The sequence below is a fragment of the Salvelinus alpinus genome, chromosome 31 (genome assembly GCF_045679555.1).
Source record: "Salvelinus alpinus chromosome 31, SLU_Salpinus.1, whole genome shotgun sequence".
NCBI lineage: Eukaryota > Metazoa > Chordata > Actinopteri > Salmoniformes > Salmonidae > Salvelinus > Salvelinus alpinus.
In genome coordinates this window covers 43,372,533-43,386,639 of record NC_092116.1, presented here as the reverse complement: position 1 = coordinate 43,386,639, position 14,107 = coordinate 43,372,533, and the positions used below count along the sequence as shown (strand labels likewise).

General features: G+C 46.6%; 1 long non-coding RNA gene across 1 annotated transcript in view; it reads right to left on the bottom strand.

The window, feature by feature from the left end:
• Positions 1-14,107, bottom strand: part of LOC139561416 (uncharacterized) — a 127,381-nt gene that overhangs the window by 95,535 nt on the left and 17,739 nt on the right. The window contains exon 2 of the long non-coding RNA XR_011672129.1: positions 10,977-11,021. This is a non-coding gene — a long non-coding RNA (uncharacterized lncRNA). The remainder of the gene's footprint in view (positions 1-10,976; positions 11,022-14,107) is intronic.

The following is a 14,107-nucleotide window of genomic DNA, read 5'->3' as shown; positions in this document are numbered from 1 at the left end:
TTAGAAGGGGTACAGCTGGAGGTTGGATGTTAGAAGAGGTACAGCTGGAGGTTGGATGTTTGAAGAGGTACAGCTGGAGGTTGGATGTTAGAAGGGGTACAGCTGGAGGTTGGATGTTAGAAGAGGTACAGCTGGAGGTTGGATGTTAGAAGGGGTACAGCTGGAGGTTGGTACAGCTGGAGGTTGGATGTTAGAAGGGGTACAGCTGGAGGTTGGATGTTAGAAAGGGTACAGCTGGAGGTTGGATGTTAGAAGAGGTACAGCTGGAGGTTGGATGTTAGAAGAGATACAGCTGGAGGTTGGATGTTAGAAGGGGTACAGCTGGAGGTTGGATGTTAGAAAGGGTACAGCTGGAGGTTGGATGTTTGTAGGGGTACAGCTGGAGGTTGGATGTTAGAAGAGGTACAGCTGGAGGTTGGATGTTAGAAGAGATACAGCTGGAGGTTGGATGTTAGAAGAGGTACAGCTGGAGGTTGGATGTTAGAAAGGGTACAGCTGGAGGTTGGATGTTTGTAGGGGTACAGCTGGAGGTTGGATGTTAGAAGGGGTACAGCTGGAGGTTGGGTGTTAGAAGGGGTACAGCTGGAGGTTGGATGTTAGAAGGGGTACAGCTAGAGGTTGGATGTTTGTAGGGGTACAGCTGGAGGTTGGATGTTAGAAGGGGTACAGCTGGAGGTTGGATGTTAGAAGAGGTACAGCTGGAGGTTGGATGTCAGAAGAGATACAGCTGGAGGTAGGATGTTAGAATGGGTACAGCTGGAGGTTGGATGTTAGAAGAGGTACAGCTGGAGGTTGGAGGCCTGACCAAGGCCTGACCATCCATGATATCAACATTATAGTTATAACCATGTTATGAGGCTATACAGGACTGACCATCCATGATATCAACATTATAGTTATAACCATGTTATGAGGCTACACAGGACTGACCATCCATGATATCAACATTATAGTTATAACCATGTTATGAGGCTATACAGGACTGACCATCCATGATATCAACATTATAGTTATAACCATGTTATGAGGCTATACAGGACTGACCATCCATGATATCAACATGGGTTCATGTCGCATTCCGCTTCGCTCCACAGGTAGTATCACATTTTCATTTCATTTCATTACAGCACAACGGTTGGATTTGTTTGATCGTAGCTAGCTACACAGCTAGCTACATAGCCGTCTTTGTATCAAAGATAATTGTGTAGTCTAGAGCGATTTTCTAGGTTAGCTAGCCAGCTACTGTCGTTCTTTTAACGCAACGTAACGTAATCAACACTGCTAGCTAGCCAGCTAGCCCCCGAATAGCAGCACTGTAGAAACTATTACACTCAACGGAACGACTTGATTAGTGTAGTGTCAACAACGCAGCCACTGCCAGCTAGCCTACAAAGTCAACAACGCAGCCACTGCCAGCTAGCCTACTTCAGCAGTACTTCATCATCTTAATCATTCTAGTCAATAAGATTCTTGCTACGTAAGCTTAACTTTCTGAACATTCGAGACGCGTAGTCCACTTGTCATTCCAATCTCCTTTGCATTAGCTTAGTCTCTTCTGTAGCCTGCCAACTATGTGTCTGTCTATCCCTGTTCTCTCCTCTCTGCACAGACCATACAAACGCTCCACACCGCGTGGCCGCGGCCACCCTAATCTGGTGGTCCCAGCACGCACGACCCACGTGGAGTTCCAGGTCTCCGGTAGCCTCTGGAACTGCCGATCTGCGGCCAACAAGGCAGAGTTCATCTCAGCCTATGCCTCCCTCCAGTCCCTCGACTTCTTGGCACGGACGGAAACATGGATCACCACAGATAACACTGCTACTCCTACTGCTCTCTCTTCGTCCGCCCACGTGTTCTCGCACACCCCGAGAGCTTCTGGTCAGCGGGGTGGTGGCACCGGGATCCTCATCTCTCCCAAGTGGTCATTCTCTTCTTTCTCCCCTTACCCATCTGTCTATCGCCTCCTTTGAATTCCATGCTGTCACAGTTACCAGCCCTTTCAAGCTTAACATCCTTATCATTTATCGCCCTCCAGGTTCCCTCGGAGAGTTCATCAATGAGCTTGATGCCTTGATAAGCTCCTTTCCTGAGGACGGCTCACCTCTCACAGTTCTGGGCGACTTTAACCTCCCACGTCTACCTTTGACTCATTCCTCTCTGCCTCCTTCTTTCCACTCCTCTCCTCTTTTGACCTCACCCTCTCACCTTCCCCCCCTACTCACAAGGCAGGCAATACGCTCGACCTCATCTTTACTAGATGCTGTTCTTCCACTAACCTCATTGCAACTCCCCTCCAAGTCTCCGACCACTACCTTGTATCCTTTTCCCTCTCGCTCTCATCCAACACTTCCCACACTGCCCCTACTCGGATGGTATCGCGCCGTCCCAACCTTCGCTCTCTCTCCCCCGCTACCCTCTCCTCTTCCATCCTATCATCTCTTCCCTCTGCTCAAACCTTCTCCAACCTATCTCCTGATTCTGCCTCCTCAACCCTCCTCTCCTCCCTTTCTGCATCCTTTGATTCTCTATGTCCCCTATCCTCCAGGCCGGCTCGGTCCTCCCCTCCCGCTCCGTGGCTCGACGACTCATTGCGAGCTCACAGAACAGGGCTCCGGGCAGCCGAGCGGAAATGGAGGAAAACTCACCTCCCTGCGGACCTGGCATCCTTTCACTCCCTCCTCTCTACATTTTCCTCTTCTGTCTCTGCTGCTAAAGCCACTTTCTACCACTCTAAATTCCAAGCATCTGCCTCTAACCCTAGGAAGCTCTCTGCCACCTTCTCCTCCCTCCTGAATCCTCCTCCCCCTCCCCCCCCCTCCTCCCTCTCTGCAGATGACTTCGTCAACCATTTTGAAAAGAAGGTCGACGACATCCGATCCTCGTTTGCTAAGTCAAACGACACCGCTGGTTCTGCTCACACTGCCCTACCCTGTGCTCTGACCTCTTTCTCCCCTCTCTCTCCAGATGAAATCTCGCGTCTTGTGACGGCCGGCCGCCCAACAACCTGCCCGCTTGACCCTATCCCCTCCTCTCTTCTCCAGACCATTTCCGGAGACCTTCTCCCTTACCTCACCTCGCTCATCAACTCATCCCTGACCGCTGGCTACGTCCCTTCCGTCTTCAAGAGAGCGAGAGTTGCACCCCTTCTGAAAAAACCTACACTCGATCCCTCCGATGTCAACAACTACAGACCAGTATCCCTTCTTTCTTTTCTCTCCAAAACTCTTGAACGTGCCGTCCTTGGCCAGCTCTCCCGCTATCTCTCTCAGAATGACCTTCTTGATCCAAATCAGTCAGGTTTCAAGACTAGTCATTCAACTGAGACTGCTCTTCTCTGTATCACGGAGGCGCTCCGCACTGCTAAAGCTAACTCTCTCTCCTCTGCTCTCATCCTTCTAGACCTATCGGCTGCCTTCGATACTGTGAACCATCAGATCCTCCTCTCCACCCTCTCCGAGTTGGGCATCTCCGGCGCGGCCCACGCTTGGATTGCGTCCTACCTGACAGGTCGCTCCTACCAGGTGGCGTGGCGAGAATCTGTCTCCTCACCACGTGCTCTCACCACTGGTGTCCCCCAGGGCTCTGTTCTAGGCCCTCTCCTATTCTCGCTATACACCAAGTCACTTGGCTCTGTCATAACCTCACATGGTCTCTCCTATCATTGCTATGCAGACGACACACAACTGATCTTCTCCTTTCCCCCTTCTGATGACCAGGTGGCGAATCGCATCTCTGCATGTCTGGCAGACATATCAGTGTGGATGACGGATCACCACCTCAAGCTGAACCTCGGCAAGACGGAGCTGCTCTTCCTCCCGGGGAAGGACTGCCCGTTCCATGATCTCGCCATCACGGTTGACAACTCCATTGTAGCGCTCCCAGAGCGCTAAGAACCTTGGCGTGATCCTGGACAACACCCTGTCGTTCTCAACTAACATCAAGGCGGTGGCCCGTTCCTGTAGGTTCATGCTCTACAACATCCGCAGAGTACGACCCTGCCTCACACAGGAAGCGGCGCAGGTCCTAATCCAGGCACTTGTCATCTCCCGTCTGGATTACTGCAACTCGCTGTTGGCTGGGCTCCCTGCCTGTGCCATTAAACCCCTACAACTCATCCAGAACGCCGCAGCCCGTCTGGTGTTCAACCTTCCCAAGTTCTCTCACGTCACCCCGCTCCTCCGCTCTCTCCACTGGCTTCCAGTTGAAGCTCGCATCCGCTACAAGACCATGGTGCTTGCCTACGGAGCTGTGAGGGGAACGGCACCTCAGTACCTCCAGGCTCTGATCAGGCCCTACACCCAAACAAGGGCACTGCGTTCATCCACCTCTGGCCTGCTCGCCTCCCTACCACTGAGGAAGTACAGTTCCCGCTCAGCCCAGTCAAAACTGTTCGCTGCTCTGGCCCCCCAATGGTGGAACAAACTCCCTCACGACGCCAGGACAGCGGAGTCAATCACCACCTTCCGGAGACACCTGAAACCCCACCTCTTTAAGGAATACCTAGGATAGGATAAAGTAATCCTTCTCACCCCCCCCTTAAAAGATTTAGATGCACTATTGTAAAGTGGCTGTTCCACTGGATGTCATAAGGTGAATGCACCAATTTGTAAGTCGCTCTGGATAAGAGCGTCTGCTAAATGACTTAAATGTAAATGTAAATGGTTCAAATACATATTTAGATTTGTGAACAGCCATCCACAAAAACCACAAGCCGTAAGGCACAAATAGCTAAATGAGAGAGCAGCAGTGTAATTCACATCAATGCGCTATGTAGATATCAATAATAAGTGATATCCGTATCACCGTAGACTACAACACTGCTGTCATCCTGACCTCCAAGCGTTTATTCAAGTTGGATAATCTTTGGATACCGACAGCAGTCACACCATTGGAAGACATAGCTTGGACTGTAGCCTACAAAATACTTTTCCTGCTATTTTCCCGCAATCCATCAAACACATTTGTTGTAACATCAAAGTGGTCTCTGACATCATAGTGGTCTCTGACATCATAGTGGTCTCTGACATCATATTGGTCTCTGACATCATAGTGGTCTCTGACATCATAATGGTCTCTGTCATCATAATGGTCTCTGTCATCAGAGTGGTCTCTGACATCATAGTGGTCTCTGACATCATAATGGTCTCTGTCATCAGAGTGGTCTCTGTCATCATAGTGGTCTCTGACATCATAGTTGTCTCTGACATCATAATGGTCTCTGTCGTCATAATGGTCTCTGACATCATAGTGGTCTCTGACATCATAATGGTCTCTGACATCATAGTGTTCTCTGTCATCATAGTGGTTGGATGTTAGAAGAGGTACAGCTGGAGGTTGGATGTCAGAAGAGATACAGCTGGAGGTTGGATGTTAGAAGGGGTACAGCTGGAGGTTGGATGTTAGAAGAGGTACAGCTGGAGGTTGGATGTTAGAAGGGGTACAGCCGGAGGTTGGATGTTAGAAGAGGTACAGCTGGAGGTTGGATGTCAGAATCGATACAGCTGGAGGTTGGATGTTAGAAGGGGTACAGCTGGAGGTTGGTACAGCTGGAGGTTGGATGTTAGAAGGGGTACAGCTGGAGGTTGGATGTTTGAAGAGGTACAGCCGGAGGTTGGGTGTTAGAAGAGGTACAGCTGGAGGTTGGATGTTAGAAGAGATACAGCTGGAGGTTGGATGTTTGAAGGTGTACAGCTGGAGGTTGGATGTTAGAAGGGGTACAGCTGGAGGTTTGGTGTTTGAAGGGGTACAGCTGGAGGTTGGATGTTAGAAGGGGTACAGCTGGAGGTTGGATGTTAGAAGGTGTACAGCTGGAGGTTTGGTGTTTGAAGGGGTACAGCTGGAGGTTGGATGTTAGAAGAGGTACAGCTGGAGGTTGGAATTTTGAAGGTGTACAGCTGGTGGTTGGATGTTAGAAGGGGTACAGCTGGAGGTTGGATGTTAGAAGGGGTACAGCTGGAGGTTGGATGTTAGAAGAGGTACAGCTGGAGGTTGGATGTTTGAAGGTGTACAGCTGGAGGTTGGATGTTAGAAGGGGTACAGCTGGAGGTTTGGTGTTTGAAGGGGTACAGCTGGAGGTTGGATGTTAGAAGAGGTACAGCTGGAGGTTGGATGTCAGAAGAGATACAGCTGGAGGTTGGATGTTAGAAGGGGTACAGCTGGAGGTTGGTACAGCTGGAGGTTGGATGTTGGAAGGGGTACAGCTGGAGGTTGGATGTTTGAAGGTGTACAGCTGGAGGTTGGATGTTAGAAGGGGTACAGCTGGAGGTTGGATGTTAGAAGGGGTACAGCTGGAGGTTGGATGTTAGACGAGGTACAGCTGGAGGTTGGATGTTAAAAGAGATACAGCTGGAGGTTGGATGTTAGAAAGGGTACAGCTGGAGGTTGGATGTTAGAAGAGGTACAGCTGGAGGTTGGATGTTAGAAGAGATACAGCTGCAGGTTGGATGTTAGAAGGGGTACAGCTGGAGGTTGGATGTTAGAAAGGGTACAGCTGGAGGTTGGATGTTTGTAGGGGTACACCTGGAGGTTGGATGTTAGAAGGGGTACAGCTGGAGGTTGGGTGTTAGAAGGGGTACAGCTGGAGGTTGGATGTTAGAAGGGGTACAGCTAGAGGTTGGATGTTTGTAGGGGTACAGCTGGAGGTTGGATGTTAGAAGGGGTACAGCTGGAGGTTGGATGTTAGAAGAGGTACAGCTGGAGGTTGGATGTCAGAAGAGATACAGCTGGAAGTAGGATGTTAGAATGGGTACAGCTGGAGGTTGGATGTTAGAAGAGGTACAGCTGGAGGTTGGAGGCCTGACCAAGGCCTGACCATCCATGATATCAACATTATAGTTATAACCATGTTATGAGGCTATACAGGACTGACCATCCATGATATCAACATTATAGTTATAACCATGTTATGAGGCTACACAGGACTGACCATCCATGATATCAACATTATAGTTATAACCATGTTATGAGGCTATACAGGACTGACCATCCATGATATCAACATTATAGTTATAACCATGTTATGAGGCTATACAGGACTGACCATCATAGTGTTCTCTGTCATCATAAATGTTCTGACATCATATTGGTCTCTGTCATCAGAGTGGTCTCTGTCATCATAGTGGTCTCTGTCATCAGAGTGGTCTCTGTCATCATAGTGGTCTCTGTCATCAGAGTGGTCTCTGTCATCAGAGTGGTCTCTGTCATCAGAGTGGTCTCTGTCATCAGAGTGGTCTCTGTCATCATAGTGGTCTCTGTCATCAGAGTGGTCTCTGTCATCATAAATGTTCTGACATCATAGTGTTCTCTGTCATCAAAGTGGTCTCTGACATCATAATGGTCTCTGTCATCAGAGTGGTCTCTGACATCATAGTGGTCTCTGTCATCATAGTGTTCTCTGTCATCAAAGTGGTCTCTGACATCATATTGGTCTCTGACATCATAGTGGTCTCTGTCATCATAATGGTCTCTGTCATCATAATGGTCTCTGAAATCATAGTGGTCTCTGACATCATAGTGATCTCTGACATCATAGTGGTCTCTGTCATCATATTGGTCTCTGACATCATAGTGGTCTCTGACATCATATTGGTCTCTGACATCATAGTGGTCTCTGACATCATAGTGGTCTCTGACATCATAATGGTCTCTGTCATCATAGTGGTCTCTGACATCATAGTGGTCTCTGACATCATAATGGTCTCTGTCATCCTAGTGATCTCTGTCATCATAGTGGTCTCTGACTTGTGGTGAGTCTGTGCCTTTTTTCAAAGCTGATTTGAATGTCATTGAGAAAACAGAGAAATGTCCCAAAAAAATCCACAAACATTCTTTCTGAATTTGAAAGTAATACTCGTAGTAATCATCTAGTTATTCAGAAGTATCTGCAATTTGATTACAATATTTTTGCTGGGAACGAAAGGGATTACAGTTAACATTTTTTTGTTATCCCTTACCCACATTAGTGTGGTGTAGGTAGGGTTAGTGTGGGGTAGGTAGGGTTAGTGTGGGGTAGGTAGGGTTAGTGTAGGGGTAGGTAGGGTTAGTGTAGGGGTAGGTAGGGTTAGTGTGTGGTAGGTAGGGTTAGTGTGTGGTAGGTAGGGTTAGTGTAGGGGTAGGTAGGGTTAGTGTGGGTTAGGTAGGGTTAGTGTAGGGGTAGGTAGGGTTAGTGTAGGGGTAGGTAGGGTTAGTGTAGGGGTAGGTAGGGTTAGTTTAGGGTAGTGTAGGGTTAGTGTAGGGGTAGGTAGGGTTAGTGTAGGGTAGGTAGGGTTAGTGTAGGGTAGGTAGGGTTAGTGTAGGGTAGGTAGGGTTAGTGTAGGGCTAGGTAGGGTTAGTGTAGGGTAGGTAGGGTTAGTGTAGGGGTAGTGTAGGGTTAGTGTGGGGTAGTGTAGGGTTAGTGTAGGGATAGTGTAGGTTTAGTGTAGTGGTAGTGTAGGGGTAGTGTAGGGTTAGTGTAGGGTAGGTAGGGTTAGTGTAGGGGTAGTGTAGGGTTAGTGTGGGGTAGTGTAGGGATAGTGTAGGGTTAGTGTAGTGGTAGTGTAGGGTTAGTGTAGGGTAGGTAGGGTTAGTGTGGGGTAGGTAGGGTTAGTGTGGGGTCGGTAGGGTTAGTGTAGGTTAAGTAGGGTTAGTGTGGGGTAGGTAGGGTTAGTGTAGGGTAGGTAGGGTTAGTGTGGGGTAGGTAGGGTTAGTGTGGGGTAGGTAGGGTTAGTGTAGGGTAGGTAGGGTTAGTGTAGGGGTAGTGTAGGGTAGGTAGGGTTAGTGTGGGGTAGGTAGGGTTAGTGTGGGGTAGGTAGGGTTAGTGTGGGGTAGGTAGGGATAGTGTGGGGTAGGTAGGGGTAGTGTAGGGTAGGTAGGGTTAGTGTGGGGTAGGTAGGGTTAGTGTGGGGTAGGTAGGGTTAGTGTGGGGTAGGTAGGGTTAGTGTGGGGTAGGTAGGGTTAGTGTAGGGTAGGTAGGGTTAGTGTAGGGGTAGTTTAGGGTTAGTGTGGGGTAGGTAGGGTTAGTGTGGGGTAGGTAGGGTTAGTGTGGGGTAGGTAGGGTTAGTGTAGGGTAGGTAGGGTTAGTGTAGGGGTAGTGTAGGGTTAGTGTGGGGTAGGTAGGGTTAGTGTAGGGTAGTGTAGGGTTAGTGTAGTGGTAGTGTAGGGTTAGTGTAGGGTAGGTAGGGTTAGTGTGGGGTAGGTAGGGTTAGTGTGGGGTAGGTAGGGTTAGTGTGGGGTAGGTAGGGTTAGTGTAGGTTAGGTAGGGTTAGTGTGAGGTAGGTAGGGTTAGTGTAGGGTAGGTAGGGTTAGTGTAGGGGTAGTGTAGGGTAGGTAGGGTTAGTGTGGGGTAGTGTAGGGTTAGTGTGGGGTAGTGTAGGGTTAGTGTAGGGATAGTGTAGGGTTAGTGTAGTGGTAGTGTAGGGGTAGTGTAGGGTTAGTGTAGGGTAGGTAGGTTTAGTGTAGGGGTAGTGTAGGGTTAGTGTGGGGTAGTGTAGGGTTAGTGTAGGGATAGTGTAGGGTTAGTGTAGGGATAGTGTAGGGTTAGTGTAGTGGTAGTGTAGGGTTAGTGTAGGGTAGGTAGGGTTAGTGTGGGGTAGGTAGGGTTAGTGTGGGGTAGGTAGGGTTAGTGTGGGGTAGGTAGGGTTAGTGTAGGTTAGGTAGGGTTAGTGTGAGGTAGGTAGGGTTAGTGTAGGGTAGGTAGGGTTAGTGTGGGGTAGGTAGGGTTAGTGTGGGGTAGGTAGGGTTAGTCTAGGGTAGGTAGGGTTAGTGTAGGGGTAGTGTAGGGTAGGTAGGGTTAGTGTGGGGTAGGTAGGGTTAGTGTGGGGTAGGTAGGGAAACAACTAGCGTGTGTCTGTTACATGGTGTCTAGAGAAACAACTAGCTTGTGTCTGTTACATGGTGTCTAGAGAGAAACAACTAGCTTGTGTCTGTTACATGGTGTCTAGAGAGAAACAACTAGCTTGTGTCTGTTACATGGTGTCTAGAGAAACAACTAGCTTGTGTCTGTTACATGGTGTCTATAGAGTAACAACTAGCTTGTGTCTGTTACATGGTGTCTAGAGAGAAACAACTAGCTGGTGTCTGTTACATGGTGTCTAGAGAGAAACAACTAGCGTGTGTCTGTTACATGGTGTCTAGAGAAACAACTAGCTTGTGTCTGTTACATGGTGTCTAGAGAGAAACAACTAGCCTGTGTCTGTTACATGGTGTCTAGAGAGAAACAACTAGCTTGTGTCTGTTACATGGTGTCTATAGAGAAACAACTAGCCTGTGTCTGTTACATGGTGTCTATAGAGAAACAACTAGCGTGTGTCTGTTACATGGTGTCTATAGAGAAACAACTAGCCTGTGTCTGTTACATGGTGTCTATAGAGAAACAACTAGCCTGTGTCTGTTACATGGTGTCTATAGAAACAACTAGCTTGTGTCTGTTACATGGTGTCTATAGAGAAACAACTAGCCTGTGTCTGTTACATGGTGTCTATAGAGAAACAACTAGCGTGTGTCTGTTACATGGTGTCTATAGAGAAACAACTAGCTTGTGTCTGTTACATGGTGTATAGAGAAACAACTAGCCTGTGTCTGTTACATGGTGTCAACAGAGAGAAACAACTAGCTCTGAAGGACACACACACAACATATTTTTGATGAATATAGAGAAATGTTACTATTATAGAACAGGTGATGAATATAGAGAAATGTTACTATTATACAACAGATGATGAATATAGAGAAATGTTACTAGTATAGAACAGGTGATGAATATAGAGAAATGTTACTATTATAGAACAGGTGATGAATATAGAGAAATGTTACTATTATAGAACAGGTGATGAATATAGAGAAATGTTACTATTATAGAACAGGTGATGAATATAGAGAAATGTTACTATTATAGAACAGGTGATGAATATAGAGAAATGTTACTATTATAGAACAGGTGATGAATATAGAGAAATGTTAATATTATAGAACAGGTGATGAATATAGAGAAATGTACTCACCTCCACCTTGTCCGAGGCTACAGTATACCAGTGTACTCAACAGCACTGAAACACACAGAGAGAACAATCACTATGGTACATGATGTAAACACTGAAACACACAGAGAGAACTATCACTATGGTACATGATGTAAACACTGAAACACACAGAGAGAACTATCACCATGGTACATGATGTAAACACTGAAACACACAGAGAGAACTATCACTATGGTACATGATGTAAACACTGAAACACACAGAGAGAACTATCACTATGGTACATGATGTAAACACTGAAACACACAGAGAGAACTATCACTATGGTACATGATGTAAACACTGAAACACACAGAGAGAACTATCACTATGGTACATGATGTAAACACTGAAACACACATAGAGAACTATCACTATGGTACATGATGTAAACACTGAAACACACAGAGAGAACTATCACTATGGTACATGGTGTAAACACTGAAACACACATAGAGAACTATCACTATGGTACATGATGTAAACACTGAAACACACAGAGAGAACTATCACTATGGTACATGATGTAAACACTGAAACACACAGAGAGAACTATTACTATGGTACATGATGTAAACACTGAAACACACAGAGAGAACTATCACTATGGTACATGATGTAAACACTGAAACACACATAGAGAGAACTATCACTATGGTACATGATGTAAACACTGAAACACACATAGAGAACTATCACTATGGTACATTATGTAAACACAGGGCTGTACCACAGATATTAATTTCTGTGATGGAAAGTGTGTCTTGCTCTACGACCCCCACAAGGGTCAACGGATTCCTCTGAAGTCAGTACAGCTGATGTGTCCAAACCATTTGGGCTACATGCTAATTTGACCCCACTATGGAAAGGGTAGACTCTCAGCAACAAACTGAAATGACGCCATTATGGAAAGAAGGAGACGAACACAATGGTGCTCTACGACTCCCATAAGTGTCATGGGACTCGTCTGAAGGTAACCCATACAAATGAATGGTAGTATGGAGATATATATAGATATTAAACCATCTGAAGGTAACCCATACAAATGAATGGTAGTATGGAGATATATATAGATATTAAACCATCTGAAGGTAACCCATACAAATGAATGGTAGTATGGAGATATATATAGATATTAAATATTAATCTTAAGGTAACCCATACAAATGAATGGTAGTATGGAGATATATATAGATATTAAACCTTCATCTGAAGGTAACCCATACAAATGAATGGTAGTATGGATATCGTTTTGGTGTCCAAAAAACCAAAATGTTTTCTGAGCTTTCTTATATGAGACCCGATTCAGGAAACTAGGCGTATGTCGTAGCACGAGCAGGTGATGGTAGACATAGAGGGACAGGTGGAGAGAACCGGGAAACCAATGACAAATGCAGAAAATTGAAAAATTCTGCTAGCTATGGAACTGCGCTTGAAAACTGAACAATTAAATAAAATTGCAATAACGTATGACGATGAACAAGCACAAGCTCTTCAACAAAATCGTTTTCTACAGGAACAAAATCAAATGCTACTGGAACAACTCGATTTAGCCAAAACTAAATACGATGATGCCCACGCCAAGCTAGATAAATCTGAAGAGTTATCTACAAACAGGAGCGCTCAACTTGATAACATGCACGCATTTTTGTTGAACGTTACTCAGAGTAACACGGTTCTACCAAAACGCTGCAGACGATCAGTTAATGAACACAATGACAAAGTTGGATGACAAATCAGAAGAACTCATTGAAGTCGCTGACCAAATGAATGAGGAGAGAACTCAGGTGAGGAAGATGGAAATATTGATTTCTAAGCAAGCGGCGGAAATCTCATCATTGAATCTCTCGCTCCGTACTCAAGACGTCTATCTGCAAACCATGACAGATAAGTTTGAGACCAAAAGGAGCAAGTGTGACACTCACGTGTCCAAAATCAGTACTCTAAGCGCTCAAGTGGACTCTGCAATGCAGCAGAATACCACCCTTAGGTACCATCTGGAGGAAGTCCAGAATGGTCACGCTCTACAGCGTGACTACCAATCCAAGCAACCGGAGCCCTGTGCTCACAGGAGTAAAGACGATAGGTCTCAGACCTTGCCTCACTCATGTGTCCCTCAGTCTTCTCCTCTTGGCCATTCGGCACTGACTAAAATTGCACCTCTTGGCCAACAACAACAACAACAAGGCTTTTCCTCTTGGCCTTTCGGCCCCAATCTCTCCACAGGATAAGGCACGTGCTAAATGACTACGCTAAACTTGCCACAGCTTTGAAAGTAGAATTCAGTGGTTCTGCGACTCGCAAACACAATAGCTCACTGGCTAACACCGTTAAACAAGCTCGGAACGAACACCCACAAGCTTACTATCATAAGCTTCGTTCAGCTTACTTTGGCCTACTCACTGAAACAGGCATGGAGGACCTGTTTCCTTTTAAACAAATGTTCCTGCGAACATGTATCCTACCTTCATTACCTACTTGGGCCCTGCCGCCCACGTTGGCTTGCCTATCTTACAACTCAGAGAGCTTGCAAGCACAGCAACAGTTTCTACCACGACACCATGATTCCTATAACCTCCGCGGTCGAAATAACTGTAAAGTACATCGCAATCAACATGACTACCGCTACAATCGACCAGTTCGCTACGTTCCTGCACCCAACCCACAAAAAGTTTCAGAGCACAAGGGTAACAAAGGGTTGAAGGACAATCAAAACGTAGACCAATGTTCTCCAGAAGTTCCACTACGGGAAGAACTAAAGCGAGAACAATTTGAGAAAAGGGTAAAAGATAAGTCACAAGGACTAGACGGGGAATTACCGGATGCCAGGTCCGCAGGAATTAACACCCATAGCAAGGACGTTAAAGTTCAAATTTCTCCCGCTCTCATTCAAGACCCTATCCGGGGCCCACTTGATCAAGAAACAAGCCCCCGGGCTTTGTCTATAGACTCTGATACAAAGGTTGCGAAGAAAAAGGTCAAACGCTTCGTTAAAGCCAAGCCCACTCAATATCGGAAAAGTCAAACTGCTTCCACCTTGAACAGAAATGGCACATCACGTCATTGCGAACGACCATTCCACTTTGTGGGGAATATGTCCACTAACCACGAAT